The 26851-nt window shown below is 45.7% G+C and overlaps 1 protein-coding gene across 1 annotated transcript in view; it reads right to left on the bottom strand.

Moving 5' to 3' along the window:
* Positions 1-20247, bottom strand: part of PNISR (PNN interacting serine and arginine rich protein) — a 35366-nt gene extending 15119 nt beyond the window's left edge. Inside the window, exon 1 of the mRNA XM_040059464.1 lies at positions 20113-20247. The gene's annotated coding sequence lies outside the window, so the exon portion shown is untranslated. The remainder of the gene's footprint in view (positions 1-20112) is intronic.
* Between the last annotated feature and the right edge of the window lie 6604 nt (positions 20248-26851).

The raw sequence follows: 26851 nt of genomic DNA, 5'->3' as shown, positions 1-26851 counted from the left end.
TTCTAAGTAATATATACCTTGAAATCTGAGAAAGAAAAATAAACACGACCACACAATTACCACATTGTCCCCTAAAATCATGAGAAACCCTTTTTGCCATGCTGTATGTATCCTCACTGAGCAGGCAGCAGCTGCCCTAGATACAGATGGCAGGCAGCAGAGCTCCACAGCCTGCTTAGGGTGAAGCTCCAGAGCCAGCCCTCTGTGAATTTGATGATGCCCAGCAGTGCAGTCAGGGGTGCTCGCAATGGCACACCAGCTCTGTGGTGGTGTGAGAATTGTTTTATTAAGTTATGAAGTTATTTTTGTAAGATTTTTAAGTTATTTTATAATGGTTTAGTTCGCTGTATACCCCTGTGTTCTGCATTGGTTTTCCCTTCTGCATCTGTTGTTTTGTCTATTGTAAAACCCGACGTTTTCTGTCATTCATCCCTTCCCTGCACCTGTCGCTGTCAATCCCCGCCCCCCCCCCTCCTCGTGGTCGCCTGCCTGCCACTCAGAGACCCTTCCCTGGCTTCTAGAATCCTCCAGGAGGGGTGCTGAGTGATAGGCTGGGGCCCGGGAGACCCCCTCCCCTCATTTTGTGATTGGTCCCCAGCTCCATGGTTCACACCCCCGGTTAACCCCCCCGATCCCTGTGACTGGCTGACCGGTTGTCACCACCCCTGTTTCCACCCCACTTTAAAAGCTCGTGCACGCCTGCCCCCAGGGTCTCTTCTGGGCTGTGGGTCAGAGAGTGCTGAGCCCCGTGCTGCCTCTCCCCCTGAATAAAATCCTGTTTAACTGAGCCCAGAGGAGTCCGCCTTTTGATTAGCTGCCGTGGGTTGCATACGCCATCTGCTGGCCGTCGCTGAGAGGGGAACCAAGACCCACAGGGAGGAGGTGGCTCACCCGGTTTGCCACCCCGACCTCACCCGTTGCCGCGGTGCAGGAGACTGAGCTAGCCCGTGGCCGCGCTCATCAGCGCGAGGAACAGCACCGCGACAGCGGTTGGCGCCCAACGTGGGGCCCCCACCCTCAGGACACGAGGCGGACCCCGCGGCACGGACTGAGGCTACAAGAGCCTGAAGAAAAGTCCTTGGACGCCCCGCTACCCTTGGTCGAGCGGCTTCGTAAGATCACGCTCCCAAGGGACGAAGAGGACAGCCTGAAGCGCCCAGCAGGTCCTCTTCAGGCAGCTAATCTCGAGACCCCAGGCTTTATCGCATCCCAGGAGGGGGTAAGCCTTCTTCGTGAGGGGGCTTACTTTCGGAGGGTGCTCCCGGTGTGGAGACCCTAATTTCGGGAGGGATCCTCCAGGAGTGGGGGGGATCCCAGGCTGCGCAGCTCGGGGGGGTGGTGGTTAGCCTCATCCCCCTGCGGATTACTCTCCTCGGGGTGCTCTTTTGTTCTTTTTCGTTTTGTAAACTTTAAGTTTCGGGCAGTTGTCTTTTGGGTGGAAGTGTCCACAGGGGTTTTAGACACTGCGATTTTATTTTTCGGTGCGGACCCCCCGGGTTTGGGTTTCAGGTTTTGCCCGGTTTTAGGGGAGTGACCTCCGCGTTCGTTTTCTGTTAAGTTTGCTTTTGTCTGGGCGTCATCGAGTGGGCAGCAGGCAAGGGGGATTTGTTATTTTGGTTTCGGTTTCGGAGAGATGGGCGCAAAACTCTCCGCTGCCCAAAAAGGTGTGTATTATAGTTTTAAGTTGGTTGTGGAGCTCGCCCAGTTAAAGGTTTCGAGGGGCGAGCTCAAGGGGTTTGTGAGGTGGCTTTTCCTGCACTTTCCTCATGTGTCCCCGGAGCAGGTGTACAGCCCCAAGTTTTGGACGGTTGTACAAAACAAAATCCATAATTTGGCACTCTCAGGGGACAAACAAGTCTCCAAATTCCTCAGTTTGGCTTTGCAGCTTTCAGCTGCTGTTACACAAATGAATAGGAAAGTGCAGAAACAGCCACGTCCAAGACAACCTGCCCTTTGTTCTCCCTGTCCCTCCGTCCCTTCTCCTTGTCCCCAGAAGAGAATTCTGAAGGGAGCAGCAGGACCCCAACCTGCTGGCTCAGGCTCCCCCAGGAATTCTCGACCCCCCCGCCCGGGCAGTCCTAGCCAGACTGCTCGGGGTTTCTTGGGCAGCCCTGGCCGGGATGCTCAAGAATTCCACCCTTCCCCATCTTACCCAGTTAATAAACCTCGTGTTAGATTTAGTCTAGCTGAGACTCCCCAACCACAAAATGGCTCCCCTACCCCTTATCCCCAAGATGGAGGAGACCGCATGGCACGGTCTTCCCCATCCCCCTACCCTCCTTCCTTCAATCCCTTTCTTCCTGCCCTTGATGAGCCCAACCCCTTCCTCTCCTCAGCCCCTCCTATCCCCCAAAAGACTCCACCCATGCTTCCTCCCTCTTCCAAGACCACTCCCACAGCTCCTCCCAGCTACTCCTCCCACGGGAACGCCCACATGACATCATCGGGTTCCCAAACCACGCCCCCTGCCGGAAGACCTGCCTCCTGGGCTTCTGGTTCCCACGCTCCCCCTGCTGGTTCCCACGCTCCCCCTGCTGGTTCCCACGCTCCCCCTTCCGGTTCCCACGGTCTGGGCCCGGAGGGGGCGGGGCCAGGGCCTGAGCCAGCAGGGATGCATGAACCTTCCCCTGTTCCTTTGGTATCCCCAGTCGTTTATAAAGGCTCCCGAGGAGGGCAGCGGGTCCGAGCGATCCATCACCCGTTCCCCCAGTCCACCATCCGGGATCTGTGCAAGGCCCATCGAGATTATGGGCGGGACAGCCCCTATTTCAGGGGTTTGCTCCGTTCAGATCTCGATGCTGCTGTCGTTATTCCTGCGGACCTGAAGCAGCTGTTCTCCTGCCTGCTTGACTCAACAGAGTTCAAACTGTGGGTGGCAGCATGGAGGCAGCAACTCAGGGAGGCCTTGCCCAGTCTCCTCCGAGACCCGGAGACTGCGGTGGACGACAACGGGAACCCCCTCACTTTAGAACACCTTATGGGTGAGGGGAGATGGGCCGACCCATCGGACCAAACCTCAGATATCCCCATCAAAGCCCTCCAGATTGCCAGGGAGCATGCGGTCTCCGCATTTTTTGGAATGGTGCCAGACAGCCCGGTCGTACCCTATTACAAGATCATGCAGGGGGCCAAGGAAAGTTTCACTAAGTTCGTCGAGCGGCTCACCCGAGCAATCGAGGTGCAAGTAATGGAAGTGGCGGTAAGGGATGGGATCTTGAGGGAGATGGTGTTTGCAAATGCAAATAACATGTGCCGGAGTGCAATTTTGAGTCTCCCTCTGGACCCCCCTCCAACCCTTCCGGATATGCTCAGGGTGTGTCAGCTAAAGGTCCCCTACATGCAGGGAAACGACCGGGAAGGGAAATCAATAACACCAAGAGTTTCAGCAGTGTCTGGCACCCAAGGACCGACACGCGGACCGTATGTGCCCCAGAAGAACCGGTGTCTAATCTGCCGGGAGCCCGGGCACTGGGCGAACACCTGCCCACTGCGGGATGCCGTTGAAGCTTTGAAAAAGAAAAGGGGGGAAGGCGGGGGGAGTGGGAACAGGGGAGGGTCGGGAGATAGCTCCCAACAGTTAAACTAAGGGGGGAGCGCAGGTCCGCCCGGCGCGAAGATAGAAATAGGGCGGACCAAGCAGCGGGGGAGGGGGAAGAAACATCTAGCGCCAATGATACGCTGCCTTTCACTGAGACAGACAATAATACCGGACATGACATACCAGGTTTGACACACAGTACTGACCATGACCTTTCAAAGCCAATTTTAGTAACATCATCAAGGCATGAACCTTATCGGCTGCGGCTCACCGAAGCGCTCTATCTGAGGATGGCGGATTGGACCTTCCTTTCCATAAACACCAAAGAACAAGGAGCCTGGCCAGTCCAAGGAAAGGAGCTTGTCATCATCGGGGACTGTAAGTACACCCCGCAAGAGGTCGAGATTCTTCCAGGGGTTCTCGTCAACAACCCCGGAGATCTCGTCCTCTGGCTGCGCTGCACCCATCCACCCACATTTATTCCTAAGGGACAGGTGATCGCACAAATCATCCCTACCCGGGGACCGAACAACACCCCGGTGGCTTGCCCTGTGCAAGCCATCACTGAAGAAAGGCCCCGGGTAGACTGTGAGTTCAGAGTGGGCGGGGAAACAATTAACATCACTGGTCTTTTAGACACCGGGGCAGATGTGACTGTTGTGCCAGCCCAGGATTGGCCGTCACATTGGGCTCTGCAGGACGTGGCTGGACACGTTCAAGGTGTCGGAGGGTTGCAATTGGCGAGACAATCCAGGAGCATAGTGCAAATTAAGGGGCCAAAAGGACAATTGGCTAACATCCGTCCTTTTGTTTTAGATTATAAGGAGCCTCTGCTTGGCAGAGATCTCATGTCACAATGGGGGGTCAAAATTGACATACCCGACCCCTCAGTGGAAATTTCCGCAGCGTCCATTGACGAGCGTCCCACCAAGAAACTTAATTGGCTGACGAACAAACCAGTTTGGGTGGAGCAATGGCCGCTTTCAAAACCTAAATTAAAAGCGCTCGAGGAGCTCGTGAAGGAGCAATTGGCCAAGGGCCACATTGTAGAAACCGACAGCCCTTGGAATTCCCCAGTTTTTGTGATTCAAAAGCCGGGGAAGGACAAGTGGCGGCTCCTTCAGGACCTCCGCCAAATTAATAATGTTATCGAAGACATGGGGTCTCTCCAACCTGGGATGCCTTCCCCGACTATGCTCCCCCAAAATTGGCAATTGGCTGTAATAGATATAAAAGATTGCTTCTTTCAAATTCCTCTGCACCCTGACGATGCCCCACGTTTTGCTTTCTCGGTTCCCACCATCAACCGGGAAGCCCCGAGGAGACGCTATCACTGGCGAGTTCTCCCGCAAGGGATGAAGAACTCACCTGTTATCTGCCAGTGGTATGTGGCCTCCTTGCTGTCCCCTGTCCGCGCAGCCGCGGGACAGGCCATCATCTACCACTACATGGATGATGTCCTGGTGTGCGCCCCGAATGATGACATGCTTTCCCATGTGCTTGGTCTGACAGTCGATGCACTGGTTGCTGCAGGGTTTGAGCTACAGGAAGAAAAGGTTCAGCGGATGCCGCCCTGGAAGTACCTCGGGCTCGAAATCGGAAGGCGGACCATTGTTCCCCAAAAATTGGCAATTCGAACAAAAGTAAGTTCCCTTGCAGATGTCCACCAGCTGTGTGGGAGTTTGAATTGGGTAAGGCCCTGGCTAGGTCTCACCACCAACGACCTAGCCCCCCTTTTTAATTTATTGAAAGGGGGAGAGGAGCTGAGTTCTCCTAGGGCGCTTACCCCTGAGGCAGAAAAGGCTTTGGAAAAGGTGCAGGACGCTATGTCCAAAAGACAAGCTCACAGAATTGACCCAGAGCTTCCTTTCAAATTCATAATAATGGGAAAGTTGCCACACCTCCATGGGATGATCTTCCAATGGAAGAGCATCCCGAAGAAGGACCGTGAAGGGAATGATCCACTCTTGATCATAGAGTGGGTCTTCCTGAGTCATCATCGGTCCAAGAGGATGACCCGGCCACAGGAGTTGGTTGCTGAGCTGATCCGGAAGGCAAGGTTCCGGATCAGAGAGTTGGCCGGTTCTGACTTCGAATGTATTCACATCCCAATTGGCTTGAGATCGGGCCAAATTTCAAAAGCTATGTTGGAGCACTTGCTTCAGGAGAATGAAGCACTCCAATTCGCTCTGGACTCCTTCACTGGGCAAATTTCTATTCATCGGCCTGCCCACAAAATTTTTAATTCAGAAACTAAATTTATATTATCACTCAAAGAGGTTCGCAGTAGGAGGCCCCTCAAGGCTCTAACCGTTTTTACAGATGCGTCCGGAAGGTCCCACAAGTCAGTTCTGACTTGGAAGGACCCTCAAACTCAGCAGTGGGAGGCTGATATTGCCGAGGTGGAAGGATCACCTCAAGTCGCTGAGTTGGCCGCTGTCGTTAGGGCATTTGAGCGGTTTCCCGAACCCTTTAATCTGGTCACAGACTCCGCCTATGTGGCGGGGGTGGTATCCAGAGCAGATCAGGCGATTTTACAGGAAGTGTCCAACATAGCACTTTATGACTTGCTCTCGAAATTAGTTAGATTGGTTTCCCACCGAGAGCAACCCTATTTTGTGATGCATACGAGATCACACACCGATTTGCCAGGGTTCATCGCAGAGGGGAACAGGAAGGCTGATGCCCTTGCTGCCCCCGCTGAGATGGCCCCCCTGCCAAACATCTTTATGCAGGCGAAACTCAGCCACCAGCTCTTCCACCAAAACGCGCCTGGCCTTGTTCGCCGTTTCCACCTTACGCGGGAACAGGCCAGAGCGATCGTGGCCGCGTGTCCATCATGCTCCCAGCAGGCTGTTCCAACTTTACATGCAGGGGTTAATCCCCGAGGGCTGAGGAGCTGTGAGGTGTGGCAAACGGATGTCACACACTTCCCACAATTTGGACGACAAAAGTATGTTCATGTATCCGTGGATACCTTTTCTGGAGCCGTGTTCGCCTCTGCCCACACAGGGGAGAAGGCCGGGGATGCCATAAAACACCTCATCCACGCCTTCTCCTTCATGGGCATTCCGAGGGAACTGAAAACCGATAACGGCCCAGCGTATAAATCCAGGGAGCTTCGTAGCTTCCTGCAGCAATGGGGGGTGGAGCACAAGACCGGCATCCCCCACTCCCCCACAGGCCAAGCCATGGTTGAGAGGACCCATGGGACCATCAAGCGTGTACTACATCAGCAACAGAGGGTCCTCAAGACAGAGTCACCATCAGTCAGGCTGGCCAGAGCTTTGTTTACCATTAATTTCCTGAATTGTTCTTACGAAGGTCTCAATCCGCCCATTGTCCGACACTTCGGCGCGAGCTCGCTGTTTGGGGTCAAAGAACGACCGCAGGTCATGGTCAGAGATCCTGGGTCTGGAGGGACAGAAGGGCCACACGATCTGGTCACGTGGGGACGTGGGTACGCCTGCGTGTCCACCCCCACGGGACCAAAATGGATTCCAGCTAAGTGGGTGAGGCCCTATGTTCCCAAAAGCCCAGGATCTGGCAAAATCAACAGTCCGCAGGTCACCGTGGCAGCGTGGAGGCGAAAAAGGAAAACACTGAACGAGGAGAGCTGAACATCAGCTCCGGGCAGAGCCATCCCTTTCCCTGCTGTTGTCAAATTTAAGTAACATATTTGTTTAGTGTCTTTCAGTTTTTCATAACAGCAACCCGAGCCGGATTCCCCGCTCCGAGGAGGTTCCACCTAGCCCTCGGAGCTTTGGCAGTGCTCAGCCTGAGTCTCCCAGTCGTCGGATGGCTGGTCCACCAACCGAACAACTACACCACCATCCGACAAGTGACCAACATCAAAAGAGAAACAGACGACTGGCTGAGCGGACTCTTTACCAACTGGGGAATCTCCGGCTGGGTTTCCTCCATCATAAAGACTGTGTTGCTGTGTTTGTTTGTTTTATTACTTGTTATCCTTGCTTTCGGACTTTTAAAAAAGATGTTGTATAATTTGGTTTCCGCCACCTCACACTCCCCCACAGTTAGGACCATGAGGAGGAAGGACTGGAGTTGGAAGAGGTGCTGGAGGGGACCCCAGAAGACGAAGAAAGAAATCCGGATGAAGAAGAGCATGAACTGGGGTACCCAACACAGCATCACTGACCTCCCTCCTCCGTTCCAGTCCCACTCCTCTTGAAAAAACAAAAAAGGGGGAGATGTGGTGGTGTGAGAATTGTTTTATTAAGTTATGAAGTTATTTTTGTAAGATTTTTAAGTTATTTTATAATGGTTTAGTTCGCTGTATACCCCTGTGTTCTGCATTGGTTTTCCCTTCTGCATCTGTTGTTTTGTCTATTGTAAAACCCGACGTTTTCTGTCATTCATCCCTTCCCTGCACCTGTCGCTGTCAATCCCCGCCCCCCCCCTCCTCGTGGTCGCCTGCCTGCCACTCAGAGACCCTTCCCTGGCTTCTAGAATCCTCCAGGAGGGGTGCTGAGTGATAGGCTGGGGCCCGGGAGACCCCCTCCCCTCATTTTGTGATTGGTCCCCAGCTCCATGGTTCACACCCCCGGTTAACCCCCCCGATCCCTGTGACTGGCTGACCGGTTGTCACCACCCCTGTTTCCACCCCACTTTAAAAGCTCGTGCACGCCTGCCCCCAGGGTCTCTTCTGGGCTGTGGGTCAGAGAGTGCTGAGCCCCGTGCTGCCTCTCCCCCTGAATAAAATCCTGTTTAACTGAGCCCAGAGGAGTCCGCCTTTTGATTAGCTGCCGTGGGTTGCATACGCCATCTGCTGGCCGTCGCTGAGAGGGGAACCAAGACCCACAGGGAGGAGGTGGCTCACCCGGTTTGCCACCCCGACCTCACCCGTTGCCGCGGTGCAGGAGACTGAGCTAGCCCGTGGCCGCGCTCATCAGCGCGAGGAACAGCACCGCGACACAGCTCCTTCCAGGCATTTGTATCTCTGGCACACACCTAACCTGCTACACGTGGAAGACCTGAGAGCAGCCACCTGCACTGCTCCCAACAGTTTCTTCAAAGACAAAGACCAGACACTGTTTTGGGAACACTTCACTCCAGAAGCTGTTCCCAAAAACCAGTATGAGTAGGAATGCACTGAGTGTGGACCCCCGCTGTCCTACCCAATCTGTTAAGAACTTCTCAACAGGCTTTCCACTTAACGAATATATCCTCGTGGAATTTAACATACAATCCCTGACTTCACACTATTAAAACATCAAGCACGTAGGTTGTTTCAAACACTCCAAACTGAAAGAGAAAAATTCATTCCCTGAGGTCACAGGAGCAGCACCCAGGAGGACCCAGTCGTGGCTCACAACCAAGTGCAATACGGAACAGATGAATAGAGCCTCTCTGCCTCGGAGCAAACCAGTTCAAAGCAGCCAGTACCACTTGGGTGGCCAGCCAGGACCAACCCCGGTGGCTCTGAGGGAGCAGAACACACACTCCCCTCCGACAGAGCCTGCTCTTGGCACATGGACAAAGCAACTGGAGTGGAACCTGCTCGCAGAGGCATCTTGTGCCACTCGCCCAAGGAACTGCATGACTGCATAGGAAGAGAGCATCACTCTACAAAACTGCACCACACGAAGAACTGCACTCAACATCAGGGGCACTGAGCCATGCAGAGATGAACACAAGCTTGTATTTTGCATACTTCTGTCAAATTAAATCTTTTCTTTCAAAAACTGTAGATTGCCTTTGTTCTGAGACCGCTTAATGTCAACAGTGTACAAAAATTGCACGTGTGGCTCTGAAACATTCAGTTACAAATGCCTGTTTGGGGGCGGGGGGGCTTTAAACAAGACCAGATCGACTTTGGCAACGGGGGAATATTGGGCAAAACCTACCTAATACCTTATTATTTTCACTATCTTTTCTTGCCAAACTAAGTACTGAGACTTTTTCCCATTTCATGAACACTTTTATGCTGTTCAAACCCTAAATAAGTGAAGACACCACCCCTTCTCTTGTCTCTTTCTTTTCACATTTTTATCTGTACCTAGGGAACTAACTTTTTTACACCAGTTGAGTGTATGGGTGGCTATGAATGCACTTAATGAAACATTTTAGCTGATCTCTTAGACTAGCTCTCCAGGTATTCATAGACACGTATTTCACACACAAGGTATGAGGAAGTAATTGCAAATACTATTTGCACGCTGAAGTAAGAAAAAGGTAAGTAAATGTTTCTTTCTCCCCTCAGTTCATCTTTCCATCCAGAATAAAAATTCTTTCAAATGTCAAAATACACTTGTTTGCATCTTAAAAGTTATAAAAAAACGGGGTTCAAGACTACTGCACATCCTCATGGTGCGGCTCCCTTTGTTTCTAGCTGTTAAATCACACTAGCAATAATAAACATGAATTTCACTAATTCTGGCAGCACTTTTTTACCTCAATATATAATATGTTGCAACAAGTTTGCAGAATTACACTAAAATAAACTCAGCAAAAGACTTAAATTTTTTCGCTAATGATTTATAAGACAGCTCTGCATATAACTGAATGCCAAAAAAAAAAAAAAAATTAAACTGTTAAATACCTGTTTCTCTTATCAAAGTGTAACAGTATTAAGACCACTTCTACAAATGCAACGAAATTGGAACCTCCTACACACAGCTTTTACGTGACAGGATTAGATGAGATTTATTTTTACCAGACTGGTTCTATCTCTGTCCTAAAACCTTCAGTATTCCAGATTTTTTTAAACATGTTCCAGCTAACACAATTATGTATCTATTTCTCAATTGAAACGGACACTTAGTATTCTGGCCATTTTTTTTTTCCCCTTTGTTCTCAGGCCTTGATCCTCACTATGGACAAACTGAAACACTTGTTGGATCATTAACAAGGCCTAAGGCAGCAAATGCTTCCACATCTCAGTAAAACCTGCCCTCAAGACAATAACTGCCTTATTATTTTACAAGGTATTCAAATAAATCTTGTGGGAAAGATGTATTACCTTGCAGCTTGTACCAAATGGCATCTGAAACGGTGACCAAAGGATAAAGCAGACAGCCAGTGACGTCAAATGGCAGCAGCATCCATTCACCTCCTGGCTGTCCTGTCAGCAAGTTATTATGCCCCAGGACACCGAGACCAAGTCCACACTCCTACAGGAAGTGGTGCTGAAGGATCTCACCATGTCCCCACTAGAGAACAGCACTGACCCAGGCCACCCCGCACTCGCTAGGCGCTTCCAAGTACATCTCAGGCGTCAGCATGGACCTGGGACCCCACAGACAGTTAAGACATGTCCAGTCTAGCTTGGAAGGTCAGAGGCTTTCACTCAGTGCCAGCTGGCTGCAGGGCCAGAATAAAAAGCACAGCTGGGTTTTAGTTGCTAGCATACATAGCTGCTAATCCACTGCTCTGCAACATAATATGGCCCAGTCTTCAAACTGCCCTAGAGAGATTGTCTCACCTTACTACTGCTGCTCTGGGGAGAGAAATCAGGTGGGGAAGTGCAAAGCAATAGGTCAAGGCACGGAGCTGGTTTCTATTTTGATGCACAACATTATAACAAGACAGCAACAACAGAGTAAAACCCTGAAGAACTTCAACATTTGATAAATTCAATTTGTGCTGCTCAGAGAAAACTAATTTTAAATCACTACTATTTGAAGCAGCTAATTTTAGTTTGTGAGCTGTATTTGAAAGTCTTAAATTCTGTACTGCATTTGTATTTCTACGGTTTTCCTGAAGAAATAATGATTTTCATAGGTTGGCAACTATAAAACATGCTGGTTTTCAAGTACACAGATTTATTACCAAATTCAGTGTAAAAACATTCTTCACTAATCAGAAATGTGTACTACACAAACATTTAGGCAATGACATCACTTTTTTACACAACTGTACATGCAGAAGCCCTTTTTCAAATATGAAAAAACTATTTCAAATATGTCAAAACTATTTTTTGTTTATTTCAACTCATCTTCCTTAATGAGCAACGTTTGCTTTACAGAAACAGGAATTGGATATGGAAGGAATAGAATTCTCACATTAAAATATTTATAGAAGTAATCTTAACATATACAGGCTAAAAGAGAAGGTCACGTATTCAAAATTTTTAATATTGAAGACTAAATGTGTGGCTCAGAGCCACTGAACAGAGGAGTTTAGTTCTAGGACCACTCTCTCTCTCTATGGTGACCAGGAGCAGCAGGACACCATCATTTTCTGGGAAAAAGACTCCCCTGCTTTTTAGTTCTCCACTTGTTTTCCTGCATTTTCTCAAAGTTTTCACCAACCGGTACAAGGTAAACAAGAAAAAGGTACTTGATATAATTTTTTTCATCTACTACAGGGAGGCTACAGGTATTTAAAGATGGTTCATTGCCTTCAAGAACTGTTTTGCTAAGCACTGCAGCGTCTAATAGTTTCATCTGCTTTTAAGTTTCAGAGGCAAAATGCCCTCTGGTTTTAGCTCTTCATTTGCAGTTGACATGTTCTAGAAGGTAACCAAAACAAGCACTTGTGCTATTTGATATTAGTATTTTTACATAAAGGCCATGTAACTTTGTATTGTTTATGAAACTTTACCGAGTATGCAAGGACTTTTCAACAGAATCTCAGGACTGTCCTGTCAGACACCACTGACAGTTTCCTTCCTAGCGATGATATTTTAAAGGTGTCAAAAATAAAAACAGATCAAGTCAAATCATACAGTAACGAACAAAACAGATGTGAGAGTTACCAAAACCAACACTTTTGAACCTCAGTCCATAAACAGAAAAGGGCACACACTTTACAAAGTACTTTACAAAGAACTCACAAAACACAGTGGAGAAAATGTAGCCTGTTTGCAGTAATTTTACAATTACTGCATGGGATTCACCTGCAATATCAAGGCAGGGAAGGAGGAAACAAAAAATCAATGAACAATGCCTCTCACCCACCAAACCAGTAACTTAAAGGCTTGAAACAACTGGAACTTCTTGTACTAATGTATGTGACAAGAAACAACCTGAGATACAAGTAGTAATTAATAATGGAGAAAAGAGACTCAAAGTCCTCTCTCATTAACTAAAATCTGCACTGACAATACTATGCTGCCACACAAATAATAAACGAGTTTTTATTTCTTACATATTCCTAAATCAGCACCACCTGAAAGAAAGATGCTTCTTCTAATACAATGGACAGTTCAATTTCCCACCAGTGACCTAAGGCCAAATACACAGCAGAGCATCCAAATCACAGTGAAAGTGAACGCGTTATTTTCCACTGAAGTTGGCAGGGAGGGAGATGAACACTGGCTAAAATGAACTCAGTTCAAACATAAGCAAGACAGTAACAGAGGAGTCATTAACACATACTGATTCTGACATCACTAGAGCATACAAGAAGTTTGAAAAGCAACAGTTTCAAAGAATGGATCCATTTTATAGGCACCTACTTACAAAGGAAAATGTAGATACTACCCCTCCTTTATAATGATGGGTTAAGGTTCCTTTACTTAGCTCTTCTACCCTCCAATTCAATTGGACATAGCCTTTTTTTCTGCCTTTCTCTCTCTCTAGCACACACACAAACAAACAAAAGAATGTTTATTGGTGCTTCAAGAGCTGTTCCCTGATGTCAGATCACAGAACAGGAACCTGAATCTATTAAAAGTCTGTTTACCAATGAAGAAACAGAAGCCAATTCAGGATTCTTTTTGTTTTATGCAGAAGCACAATCACATGAACAAAACACCCCATCAGCTCACATTTAATTTCAGTTACAGGTATTTAACAGATTATGGGAAGTTCACATGGTATCTTAAAATCCTGCTGGAGTTCTTAAGAGCAAACATGTTCTGAAATATGTTCTTTCACATGCTGGGTTTTTTTCCTTTTTAAATTAAGTTTCTGTTAAAAGGATGGACCAGAATCTGCTGAAATTTTATTAAAGCAAATTACTGGTAGGAAAATGTGCCATCCTTGATAGGACTGCTAGTGAGGGCTCCCCTGTTGATGATAAAAGCTGAGACAGCAACACAGATAGGACTTACCTTGATCACCATCAACCTCTGAGAGCCAACAGCACTCAGAAAAATTTAAATGTGGTGTCAAACTCTCTACCACTGTACTTTAACTTTTATTTGGGTAAAGCGAAAGAACATATTTTTAGAGGCACCTTTCCACTCCCCTCCTTGATGGTTAAGATGCATCTCAACTAAAAATTATACCTCAATGCTAACCTGTTCTTATAGGAAAAAAAAAGGCATCTCCTTCAACCTATTCATTAGCATAATAAGATATTGTCCAGACATACCACACACTGAAAGGCACACATTTAGAAGGTACTTACCAGTAAACAGTCTTGAGTGATAACTCACAAGTTCACCTTTAACTCTAGGAGACTCCCCCAAGCACTTCCCACAACACACAGCTATCTTGAGGCAAATTCCAAGAGGAATATACTCTTTCAACTCTGTCAAACAGAGCATGGATTCCTGAGAATTTGCCAATAGTACAGTGCTTAGTGAAGGCCCTTTATGTCAAAGATGGGGCCATCTTTTAGACAAGGCCACCAACAGAACTTGAGGACTAACAGGTTCACTCAGCTTCCTTGGCCAACCCTACCTCAGCAGATTCATAGTGCAAACTCAAAATTCATTCCCAGTTCAACAGCACCTCTGCAGAGCTAACTGTGCTCTGACTTCTCAACAGGGGAGAGAAGAGCAGTCTCAGGGAGAAAGGCTCAGTCCTGGGAATGTCAAAACACAAAGCCTGCTTGTCACCCTGGAGATACTATCTTCCTTAAATGCCTTATGACATTGGCTGCAGCAGAACTGAAAAATATCAAGAAACTCCCCCGGAAAGATAAGCAAGATCTGCCCCCACACAAAACTTAATACAGCTAATGGATAATCAGAATTGCTTCAATTCATGCAGCTAGTCCAAGACAAGAAGCACACAGACCTAGGAAGTTAGCTCAGTTCCAGAAAAGCATCAGGAAGATAACTAACCATACCAAGCTGTCATGATGAGTGCATCTTGCACAAACTTTCTTGCTCCTTCTAAGTAACTCCCACCACTCTCACAACCTCCTTCTTCCCAATATGAATGTTACACACCATCCTAACTATGCAGAACACTTTACAGCTCAACAGCTTCTGCAGCAGATACAGAGATTCTGAATGGCTTACCAGGAAATTCATGTAAGTGAAATATCTTAGAAATGAGGAAAAAGTATTCTTTGGAATATGAAATCAAGTATTTGTTAGAAGCTAGACTATTTCAACTCCAAGAAATCAGGAGACAGCCTAGGAGTCATGCTGTCACTAGAAGGAGAATGGCACACACCTTCTGCTGTGTCATGAACTGAAGAGACCAAGGTTAGGAACTCCTACATCAGATATCGGTATCACTGGACCTGATTTTCAGTCTGATGGTGTGGTTATTCAACGCTGCAGACAGGCAGACTAACAATTCTGGAACCCTCAGAGCCCACAGTCCATAATCAAGAGCTTTCTGACGCAGAGGGGAGGCTGTTGCATCACCTTTCTGATCATGCTACTCATCATTCCTGAAGAGCAGGTCAATGTATGACACAAGATTGCCTGACAAGTTCTACTTGCAAACTGAACTCTTAACACACAGCTGCAGGAGTTTTTCTGGTGACTAAAGATCTTGTCTTGCAGGCATTCCAAACAGGCATTGTATTTAGCAAAGAAATATCCATCATCTAAATAAACAAGGAAGATGAAAGAGCAGGCCATCATGCATACTTGGAGAATCCCTTCACAGCTTTGTACCCCAGGGTTTAAAGACAACACACTCTTTTGCATTCCATTCACAGGACAGGTATCTTGGCAAAAAACAAAATCAAACAACCAAAAAATAGCTAGACAGATGTTCCACATCCTCTAAGATAACCTGACAATGCAACCATGATTTTTTGATTATACTTAGGTCTACCTATATTTAGGTTGATGGAAAAGACTCCAAGAAGTAGGAGTCCTGGTTTGCAACAAACTGCAATTACTGGTTTTGAAATGTATTATTAAACAGTGTCACTAGCTAGGTAATCTTTTGGTGTGAGTTTAAGACAACACAAGCAGCAAAGGCACATTAATCTCTGATCCTCTTTGTAGAACCTGGGCTACAGAAGTCATCCATGTCATATCTTGAGAAGGATCTCAAAAGCATCACATACTCTGTGGGCAGTTTCTTTATCTCATATTTAGGCTCTGAAGGTGAACCTAAAGGAAAATGGAGATGCTTCAGGAGCAGAGCTCCTTGAAATCCATAGCCTGCTTTGTTGATCTCTCATGTGGGTGCATTATTCTATAATGTAAGGTTTTTACCTCCATTCAAGGTAGCGGTATCGACTCTGTGAAGTTTTGGCACAGTGACTGAAAGCTTATGATGAGTTTCCATAATGAATTTTGTGGAATTGCAGGATAAATCTAATCCTACATTCACCACACTAGGATCAAAGCAGTTAGTAGAAAGACAGGAATAAGGTCAATACTGCCAAGAGTTCAAGCTGACCAAGTGTTGCTGGAGAGCTGTTTCCCCCCTCCCTTTCCTCCCACTGTGCCGTTGCTTCAACAGGGCCATGGTAGCAATGACATCACCGATGAGGTTGGAAGGACTAATGGGAAAACCATAGGGATACAACACCAACAGTTCACATAGTTCTCCCAAGGAATTAGAAAGAGCAGCTCATCCATGGTATTATCAATACCCAACCAAGCTGGAATCCAAAGTCAGTAATGGACACAAACTCCAAAGATGTCTATTTCAAAATACTCCAAACTGGAAGGAAATGTAAACTGAGCTCTTCTTCCATGACTGTGTCACTGATACAAAGATACTTTTCTGTAAGAATCTGTACATAAGAGGTGCAACTGAAGAGAACTGCAAATGCAAAATAGCATTGTACACCCAAAGGAGTCCCCCTACCAAGAAGAAAAATTTAATGCAGAAAAGGTGTCACAGGCATGATCATCAGCTGGTGGTCTTAGCATAGGAGACCCAGGTAAGTCAGAACACTTCTGCAGTTAAAAAGATGTGGGAGTCCGGAAATGTGCTGTATCCCATGCACCCACATAGGAAGGAATCCTGCAAGTTACTACAGTGGCTGCAAACACATTCACTCAGAGCCAGAACGAATGCGTACAATGACTCAGACAAAAACATACCACCTTTGATTTTACTTGGGAGAATTAATATTTACTACTATATTTTACTCAGCTGTTGATTGGAAAATCAAATATTTATGGCATGACTTAAGTCTGCAATAAATCAGAAAAAGTTAAAGTAACTGTCTTGCCTGCTACTCTGTTTCACTCATTACACCTTCAATTGGCTGAAGATTTCCATACATCATGCAGGGCACCACCCTACCTTGTTTCCGGTATTTAATGCCCAGATACTATGCATCTTTTCTCCTATTGAGAACCAGAAGCTATACCTATGTGCCTGCTGGGATCTGTTAGCACAATGTCAAGTCAAAAAACATGTAAAATGTTCCAGCTCACTTATAGTTGTGTATCACTAAAATATGCTCCACTGTATTTTTTATCATCAATACTGTTCTTTCTTAAGCTGAAGAATAGAGGCTTTTCAAATGTGTAACCAAGATCCAAAATACAGAATCAGAAACAGAAGAGATGAAAACAGCTTGCTCAGTATCCATGAAGTTTTCCAGAACCTGGTTCACACATCAGTACATCTAATATTTACAACGCTAACAAGATGAAGCAGCATGAACAAAGGTCAAATAAATAAATAAATAAATAAATAACCACAGATAAATCTTCCTCAGGGAGTCACTCCAGCAGTACAGCTTCCAAGGTCCGTCATTATAAACTTAAATCCACATATCCACTGAACGGAACACAACTCTTTCTTAAAAGAGCAAAAGGACCAGATATTGGCATCCAGGTACCCATTGCTTATTTTTTGTATTTCTAAGACATAAATACAAACACATGATTTGATTATCATAAAGTACCAAAATCACTGCTTGAACATCTATTACCACAGAAACATTACCATAACTTAGGCATTTTAAGTCAAAACTCTACTGGGTTGGGGGGGGGGTAAAAGTACAGTCTGATTATTTTTTCACGTATCATTTCACTGAAAGTCCTGATGCAGGATTTTCAACTAGCCCTGTAACACAGCATTATTTTTTTTCTGAAATGGTCCATGCGCAACTTCCTCTGCAATAAACATGCTCTAATAAACAACAAATGTGATAAACAAAAATTAAGAGTACCAATAACTAAATAGACAACTACTCCTCATTAGTCGTGAGCACATATTACCCTCACTGATAAATATAGTTATCACTTAATAAGAGATCAACTAGTGATGAAAATTAGGAACACTTAATTAACAAAACAAAATAAATAACAAAATGTTATTTATCACCAAAAGCAGACTTAGAATCACCACATACCTCAGTCATGAAAAGAAGTGTGACTGGACACTCCTGTTCCCACTGTATTTTTGAATAATCCTGCACCTAACTAAAAATCGAACATGGTTATGACTCCACTATACCACTATAGCTTATAAGGTTAGTTAACCACTAAAAAATCGTGGATCTCTGCTAAATTTGTGGACTCTTTAGCCCCACAACAACTCTGAGCCCAAGGTATAGAAAGCATTCTTATCAGAGCAGGAGTTTGTATGTCATACGGGACAAAGACACTACAGATTGTCGTGCTGTAATAGCAGAGATGACACAAGGTTTGCAGCTGCACCACACAAATTAAAAGCCAGGAGCTTGTCTATCAGCAATCCTAGCAACTCGTCCCCGGACAAAGCCAAGACTTTCAGTTCCCCTCTGTTCTACTGTTGGGGGAGCTGCAGCATCCGTCACTCCCATAAGAGCCATCTTTAGTGCAGCTGGACTCCAAAAAGAGGTTTCTTACTCCTACCAACAGTACAGCTGTTTGGCTGGACTGTGCTGGAATTTGTAACCCTGTCTTTGGAAAATGATGTTAGAATACTGGCTGCTGGTAGACGTGCTTTATGCTTTGAAGACCACCATTCCCCCCGTCTGAAAGGTGGGTGACCCTGCTTTAAAACAAAGCCCTTAGGGCTAACTTTGTTTCCTGCACCCCACACCTTCCAATAGATTGTTTGCTTGAAAACATTTACAGGTCTAACTGTTAGAAAAGAACTAAACACAGCCAAAGTGGCTGAATACTCTGCATAATCACTTGTTACAGAAATTTAGTTAATTACGGCTGGGGTAGCACATCATAGAATTATCCAATGGTTTGGGTTGGAAGGGACCTTTGAAGGCCATCTAGTCCAGTATCTTACAAGAAACGATGTTGCTGAAAGTTCTGGCCAACATGATCTTGGACATTTCCAACAGTCCAACAAATGCAATAGTGAGACTTCTCTGGGAAACCAGTTCCACTGTTTCTCCACCCTTACAATTTTTTTTTTTTTTTCTTATGCTCATTCTAAATCTATATTTCAGTTTAAAACTGTTCTCCCTCCTGCAGAGGGACATACATCCTGATAACAAGTCTTTTACCATCTTTTTCATATAAGAAAGTACCTTTCATACCCTTTAGGTACTAAGGGTCTCCCTGGAGCCTCCTCTCTTCCAGGCTGAACAATCCCAGCTCTCTTTGCCTGTCTTCACAGAAGACCTCGGACCTCTTTTGTATCTCCATCCATAACTACAAAGCCTAGCATGTCCCATTAAAATTCACTTCCACAACTTTGTGGGATTGTCTAATGGAGTATGGAGAACCTGCAGGGATAAGTGCTGAAAGCAGAAAGGCTTTCAAACCCATCATCTGTTTGAGGATGCATTTAAAAACACCCTGCGTTTGCCAAGCTACCGGTCCAGGTCTCTGACAAATGCCGCTGTGTGAATTTCAGTTCTCTGGAGCCCTCCAGTGGAACGAACTCATAGGAACGGCCACGAAACCCATGAAACAGCACAAATATCCCACAAATAAATTTCATCCGCAGGAGCCAGGCTGCTGACGCAGCCAACTACCAAATCCCAGTGCACATGTTGCTTCCCTAACCGGGCTACCGGCTAAACCAAGCAGACGCTGTGCCCCGCGGAGCCCCGGGCGCTGCTCCCCCGGCACGGCCCAGGATCCCGCATCCCAGGATCGCCGGCCCCGCGAGCTCGCGCGCACGGCACCGGCCTCTCCCGGCCCCGCCAGAGGGGCGGCAGCGGCGCGGGGCGGCCCCGGGACATGCGCAGTGCCGGCCCCGGCCCGTCCCCGCCGGGGACCCCGCCGGGGGGGGCGGCGCCGGACGGGGGGTCCCGGGGGTCCCCGCCAGCCCCCCCCGTCCTCGTCGCGCATGCGCGGCGCACCGCCCTCCCCCCCCTCCCCCCCGGACGGGCGGCGGGGGAGGGCGAGCGGCTCCCGGCTCGTCCCTTCTCGTCCTGGCCGCCGGTTTCCGCTGGCGGCGCCGCCGGTTCCTCAGGCCCGGAGAGCAGCTGCCGCCGCCACCGCGGCGCGCGGCGCCCTCCCGGTTCGGCTCGGAGCGAGGGGGAAGCCCGGGTCAGCGACACCCGCCGGCCCTCCGGGAGCGCTGACGTGCGCAGCCCGCCCCGCTACTTACGCGCTCCCTCGCCTCCCGCCGCCGCCGGTGCCGCCGCTCCGCGGCCGCGCTGCCCCCCGTTATCACTCCTCGTCTTCACGGACAAGACAATATGGCGCCCGCTGGCGCTCACCCGGAAGTGAAAGTCGTCACGGTGCTGACCCTGGCCTGGCGTACGCGGTCTCCTGCCGCCGCCATCTTTGCTGAGGGCGGCAGGGCGGTGCTTCCCGTTTCCCCTGCCCCGGCCGGGAGTGCCAACGCCGCGCTGCCGCCATCTTTACTGCGGGCAGCCACACCGCCCCCGCCGCGGGCGGCTCTCCGGGACGGCCGCGGCCGCGGCGGGAGGCGGGGACGCGCTCCTGCCCGGGAGCCGTGGGAATCGAGCGGGACTCACCTTCCCGCCTGCTGTAGTGTGAGGAGGCCCATGGGAGGCTCATTAACTCCGTGCCTCCACAGGTAAGTTCTAGTGAGAGTGTGATCCGTATTTCCAGTATGGGGTCAACATGAAGAAGTATATAAAGCTGCGTGAAGAAGCATATAAAGCTGGTGGCTGCGTGTGTAAGTGGACAGGCTTTGGGCAATGGCATTACGCTGAAATACATAATAACTTCTGTGTTGCACAGCTACAGGGTGAGAGTATTCCCAGTCAGGCCAGTTGTATGGCCATCAGGAGTGTTTGTGAAGCAGGACAATTTTCCAAGTATTTATTCTGAATATCCAAAATGATTTCTGTGAGTTCTACCTTGTGGGAGTTTTTTGTTTGTTTGTTTGTTTGTTTTGTTTTATTTATTTTTTTTTTTAAGGCATGAAGATTAAAAAAAAAATCACCTGCAGTTAACAGCTCTTCTTGTATGGACACTGGGGATGATTCTATAGGCAGGGACTGAGTAATTCCATTCCTTTGTGTGGAGCAGAGGTTTCCATTAGCTGGCACATTACTTATTGCTGGGATCACTGCCTTCCCTTCCTTCAGCATCATGGATGTAAATGCCTAAAACATCCACAGTCTCTCTGATCATTGCATAAAGTGATATTAATACCCACACGAAGTAACAAAGTCTTATAAATCTATAGGAAATTGAAGGATTCAAGAAACTTTTGTCATGATTTCAGTGTAAGATTTGTCAGTGCCACTTAGGCTACGTATTAGTGTTGGCCGAAGCATTCTAGATTTTCGCCTTTTTGTGTCACATAGAATGGCAGGATTGAGAATGCTTTCCATGGGCAGAAGTGTTGTGGAAGTTTTAAGTCTGTCCAGTGTCGACTCACAGCTGGAATTCTGGAGTGATGCTTACGGATGGACAAACTTCCAGCTGCTACTGAAACTGGGCATGTGAAGGAGTCCCACTCTAGGTCCTGTAATTCTTACCACAGAATTGCAGAGCTCAGTTCTTGTAAAGGGAACAAACTTTATGCCCTTTGCCACAGAGGGTAAGGCAGGGGAAACAAGCGGTGCACCTTAAGTGACGTTCAACATACAGCTTATATTTAAATAACACAGTTTTCCAAATGGCTGGATGTTTTATTTACATTTTTTTTCTAACAATATATAGTAGATGAAAAGACAAAATTAATAGATGACAAATGCAGCTATTCTCTCAGAAACTTGTTAAAGCACCTTGAGTAGACTGGAAAACTGATCAGACTTGTGTTTGTTTTTAAATACAATATGTATGTAAGATCCTGTTTACTTAGTAGTATTTGGAGTTAGAAGTCTACAAAGGAAATGTACCATGTATCAGCACTGTAGTCAAATTCTAAAAATACTATTTGTTATTTAAATACCTGCAGAGTAGAGTCAGACTATTAGTTCAAATAGAGAAAAGTGGAAATGAATGAAAACTAGAGGAAACTTTTAACATGCTTAATTTATGCTTGAATAAATTAAAATGCTTAATTTAATTTAATGCTTGATTTATTGCTCACAAGTATTTTGAACCTAGCATCAAGATTTTTGATTACTTGGATTGTCTTTTGTGTAAATGCAAGTACTCATGAACGTATCATATCATGTATAAATGACAGTAGAATCGGAACTCAGCTTTGTGGAATGGCTAAATATGGAATGGTGGCTATTGACACGGGGATTTCATTAAAGAATACACTAAAATGGTTACACAGCTCAAAAGCAAAAACCCTAAACTAACAAAGCAATGAGGTAATTGCTAAGAACTCATAAACCCACTCAAAATAAACCCTCTTGTTTCCTTTTAAAAGCAGTACTGCACCTTTACATTTTGTAGTAGAAAAATACTGGAAGCCGCAATAGATGTAAGAAACGTTCTTGTTGCTTGAAAGTTAGTTTTTCTACTGCTATTAAAGAAGATGGAAGTACTTACAACTTCATATAAGTGGAATGTACACCAAGTAGTTTGAAGTGGTTATAATGCATTGCAATTGTTTTGTTAAAACATATAAATTCACTTAGACTTCCTATGTAATGTTGTGCAAAGAAAGTGTTTTGACTTGCATGAACAGGCATCCATTTGAAAATATATTTTATAATCTAATTTACAAAAAAATAGATTATGAATCATTTTGAATAATCACTTTTCCACCATTTCTGCAATTTTTTTTATACACCAACAGGAGAGGTACAACAGCTAGAACAGCTGGCAAAATGACAGCCTAAGACATGGTAAATAGACACAGAAGCAACAATAATCTGTTCTAAAATTATTACACTGAAAGGGTTCTACCAAAGAATAGTGGCATTTCTTTCACGTAGATATATAAATCTTTGTGCAAATGCATAAATGTGTGCAGGGTACAGCAAAACAGAGTCTAGATATTGAAAAATAAGGAATATCAAATCTCTGTTTAATCAGGGCTGCTGTAAAGCTGTTTTCTGAGGTGTGCTATGTCTTTTTAATAAAAACTGAATTCGTTAACTTTTTTAACAGAAGAGTTGTATTTAAATGCTTTCTTTGTCCCCATCTAATTTGTTTCCATTTTAATACATCTTAGAGTTTCTACTAAAGAAATTACTCCTTTCTTAGATTGTTACTAATATGTTCAAATAAGATTTTTATAATGGGTTGAGAACATAGATGCATTAATTTCATGTCCCTTTATGATTCAGTTTGTGTTAGTATAAAAAAGAAGCATACAGAGAAGCAAATGGTGAAGTTAAGACATTTCAGGCTTTTAATGAATTTATAAACCACTCTCACCTGCTACCACTTGAAATCCACAGGCAAGAGCACTTCATTGGTACACACAGAAGGTGCAGATGGGAAAAGGGAGGAAGGTTTGGCAGACTGCATGGGTTTAATTTTCGAAACAAAGGTGATTACAGTGTGTACATTTTGGGTGGCAAAGTTCAGGGTTTGTTTTTCCTTCACCCCTCTTTGTAGCTATCTCCTAGGAGAACAGACTAATGCAAACATGATGTCTGTACACATACTGCCGACAGGTTAGGATAATAAATCTCCCCATCATTTTGCCACTTTTGGTGTAAATGACATATAAATCCAAAGATAACAAAGCTCTTTCTTATGATCTGTACTAACTCCTTAGCTGATGCAGTGGTCTTTGTTGATGCCTCTGTTCTGGGGAAAATTGTAGGGGGTTCCAGTTGTCCATATATGTAAATCAGGTGCTTCCCGTAGGTGAGGTTAACTTATGGATGAGGGAGGAACTATTTAATTTGAATCCTTTGTAATTGTTTAAGAGGCACTGTCTTGTGACTGGTCAGCAGAGAGCTGCTCAGGAGTCACAGCCTTTCTCAGGGGTTGGTATTGCAGGCTGTAGGCAGAGCCAGTGTGGTGGTGGGGACAGACCAGACTACAGATACAGTAGCTCTTCCTGCAAGAGCTTTCCAAGTTCACAGAATGAGTGATGAGATTGGGAACCATTATATTATACTTAAGGATCACTGAAAGCAGACATTGACACAGAGGCTTATGGAGACCCCAAAAACATAAAGAACAAATGGAGCTGATGAAGAAAGCAGTGGTGCCCTTGTGAGAAGGGTGGGATGAAGAGAAAGCCATTTTGAAGCTATGCCACATGAAGACCCAGGCCACTGCACTTTCTCAGGGTGCGGGACCACAAAAGTATGGTGAAGCTCTGTAAAGAGTACATGCTGTAGGCCTGAAGAAATTTTTGGTTGGTAACAGAAGACATTTTTAAGGAGAGTCTTAAACTTTCAAGCCCTTCACTTAAATTCAGAAAACATATAGCTTTTCAATAGTGTGCACATAGTGGGCAGTTGCAGGAAACGGCCAGTTTCTTGACTCTAAAATAATATTTAACACTCTAGCACATATAGGATGTATACTCTTGCTTTCCCAGAATGCTCTGACCTTCTTTTCCAATTCCCGATAAAGTATTATAAGAAGTCTTCAGTATACGCATTTATGTAGTTTCTTTAGAGCCAAACTTTACACAAAAAAAGTATGTGTGTGTAAAGGACACTGTGACTTGCATGTAAAATTGTGTGTGACATCTTGCATTGGTCATCAGTATTTTCATTTTGAAGACATAACTTCACCTATTGCCTTTGTTTTTAGAAAATGCTTCCTTCTATCATATTTTCATGTCTGTTCCTGACTCAAATCTTAGAGTACCTGCCAACACAGGTTTATATTTCAACTCAGAACACCTCATCCAGGAGCAAGTGATGGCTATCTTCAATAAAGACATTGGCTCTTTTTCATGGCACTTTCTCTCCATGTTCTATAAAATACCTGTAACTACAAGTGAATGTTCCCTAGCTGTTAAAGAGAAAATAATCCTTCCAGCATTTGTTTTTGGCATCCTAGGCAGTTATATGCTCATTTGGGAAAATTTCAGCAAACAGTTTGCAAACTCCAGTTTAAAAGAAGCAAAGACCACCTCAGGAATTTCCTGAAAATAGCAATAATAGTAAGAAGTAACAGGTTAAGAACCTCGTTCTGTTTCTCTCCTAGTTGTGCAGTCTAGGGAAGTAGTTCTAGGCTAAAAAGTAGATTAATATAGATATTTAAATTCAGTTGTTTTACAGAAGTCAGCAAAAGGAGGAACTTCAGGTGTCAGCTACTCATTGTCTGCTTGAGGGGGCAGGATTCACTCCATGTGTGCTCCTAGCAAGATTGTGTCACACCAGTGACACTTAGTTGCCATTCTGCTATGACTGTTACCTGCAACTAATTCTGAGTTTTGATCAGTTATACACAAAGAGGAGAAAGGTGTGTGTAGGTGGATGAATGGTATGGGAAGATAAGGAGCTAAAAGAGAATTAAGGTATTTTGACCAACTCTCATCTAAACATTTTCTCTCTTTCTTACTTACTGTAGACTTAGGTTAAGATGTTGTTAGCTGGAATTCAGATGGCTAAAGCTGGCTGCTTGATTTCTCTTGAATTTTACTATTTTGGGGTCGATTGAGACAAATTAATTTGTAGAAGGAAAAATACCATGGCTTTGGCCAAAAAACATAGCCTAATTTTGACCTAAACAGCAGAGTTTTCCTTTTAAAAATAAAATCCTGGGCAACCAGAGGCTCGCTCCACTATGACTCCATTATCAGTTGTGTAGCCTTACACTCCTTAGTGCCTGCACAAGAGTGTGCAAGAATGTACTGTAGGATACACCTCAGCAGTTTGAGCAAATGCAATTCTAGCAGGTTGTGCCATTTTCTTATACAAAAGAGGGATTGCAAGTGGGATGAAGCTCTGAAACAGATGTAGAGAATAGGGAAGTCAGGTAGGTAGGTATGACAACATGGGGTACAGACAGTAATAGGGACAGCAAGTTTTTTCATTAAAAAAAATTACCATAAATGAAAACAGTAAGCATATGTCCTAGGGTGACTTTATGATGCTTGTATCCCCAGTCATCTGTTCTGTTTGTGCTGTATATTGAGTTCTGTGCCTTTAAGACTGGTTCTAAGAGCAAGGAGAAGCACGGAGTTTGTTTTGAGAAAACTGCCTGATTCCTCCACATTCTTCTGCGGACGGGGTGTTCGGCGGAGGCTTGGAGAGACTGCAGGACAGAGACCTTTTTGCTTTTAGTTAGTTTCAGCTAGCTAGGGCAGAGAAGTTCCCTGGACTGTTTTCTTTCCTTTTTCTCGGGACTGTTCAAACCTGCTCTGGACAGAAAACCCAGGGGAGCACTGGGAGCTGCACCTGCGGCCCACCGGGGCCTGGAGCTCGGCATTTTCCAGCAGCGCCGGAGGGACTGGGACTGAGGAGAGGCTGAGAGAGAGCCGAGCTACACCCACGGCAAGGACTTTCTCAATTTGCCATCTCACTCCAGAACGAGAGGTTTTATTGTTTCATCTTATTCATTCTTTGTACTTGTGGGCACTTTGTTTGTTAAGTAAAATAGTTTTTTCCGCTTTTCTCCGAGGAAGTTCTTTCTCAGACTGGTTGGGGGGAGGGGCCGTTTGGTTTTGCTTCCCAGAGGGATCCCATTCAGGGGTTTTCTCCCAAATTTGCCCTAAACCAGGACAGCATATATTAACTTTTTTTCTCTACCAAAGAACAAGTCATACAGGATGGAACTGTTACAGAAATAATTTGTATTTAAGTAACTGCTTATTAAATAAATTAATTATTATATAACTTCAAGTTGTCATCAGGTCTTGACCTTAGAATGTATCTGTTACTCTCTGGGATGGAAATGAGGTATTACCAAAGGGAGTAACACCTCAAAACAGGACAGTCAAACCAGTTCTACCACTAGGACACCTGGTGTCCCCCACTGCTGACAAAAGGAAGTCCAGACGTGTATCAGAGGGCAAAAGTCATCATTTACTGTCCAACTCACACACACAG

This window comes from Hirundo rustica, chromosome 3 (assembly GCF_015227805.2).
Source record: "Hirundo rustica isolate bHirRus1 chromosome 3, bHirRus1.pri.v3, whole genome shotgun sequence".
Lineage (NCBI taxonomy): Eukaryota > Metazoa > Chordata > Aves > Passeriformes > Hirundinidae > Hirundo > Hirundo rustica.
This window is presented reverse-complemented; position numbering and strand designations above follow the sequence as displayed.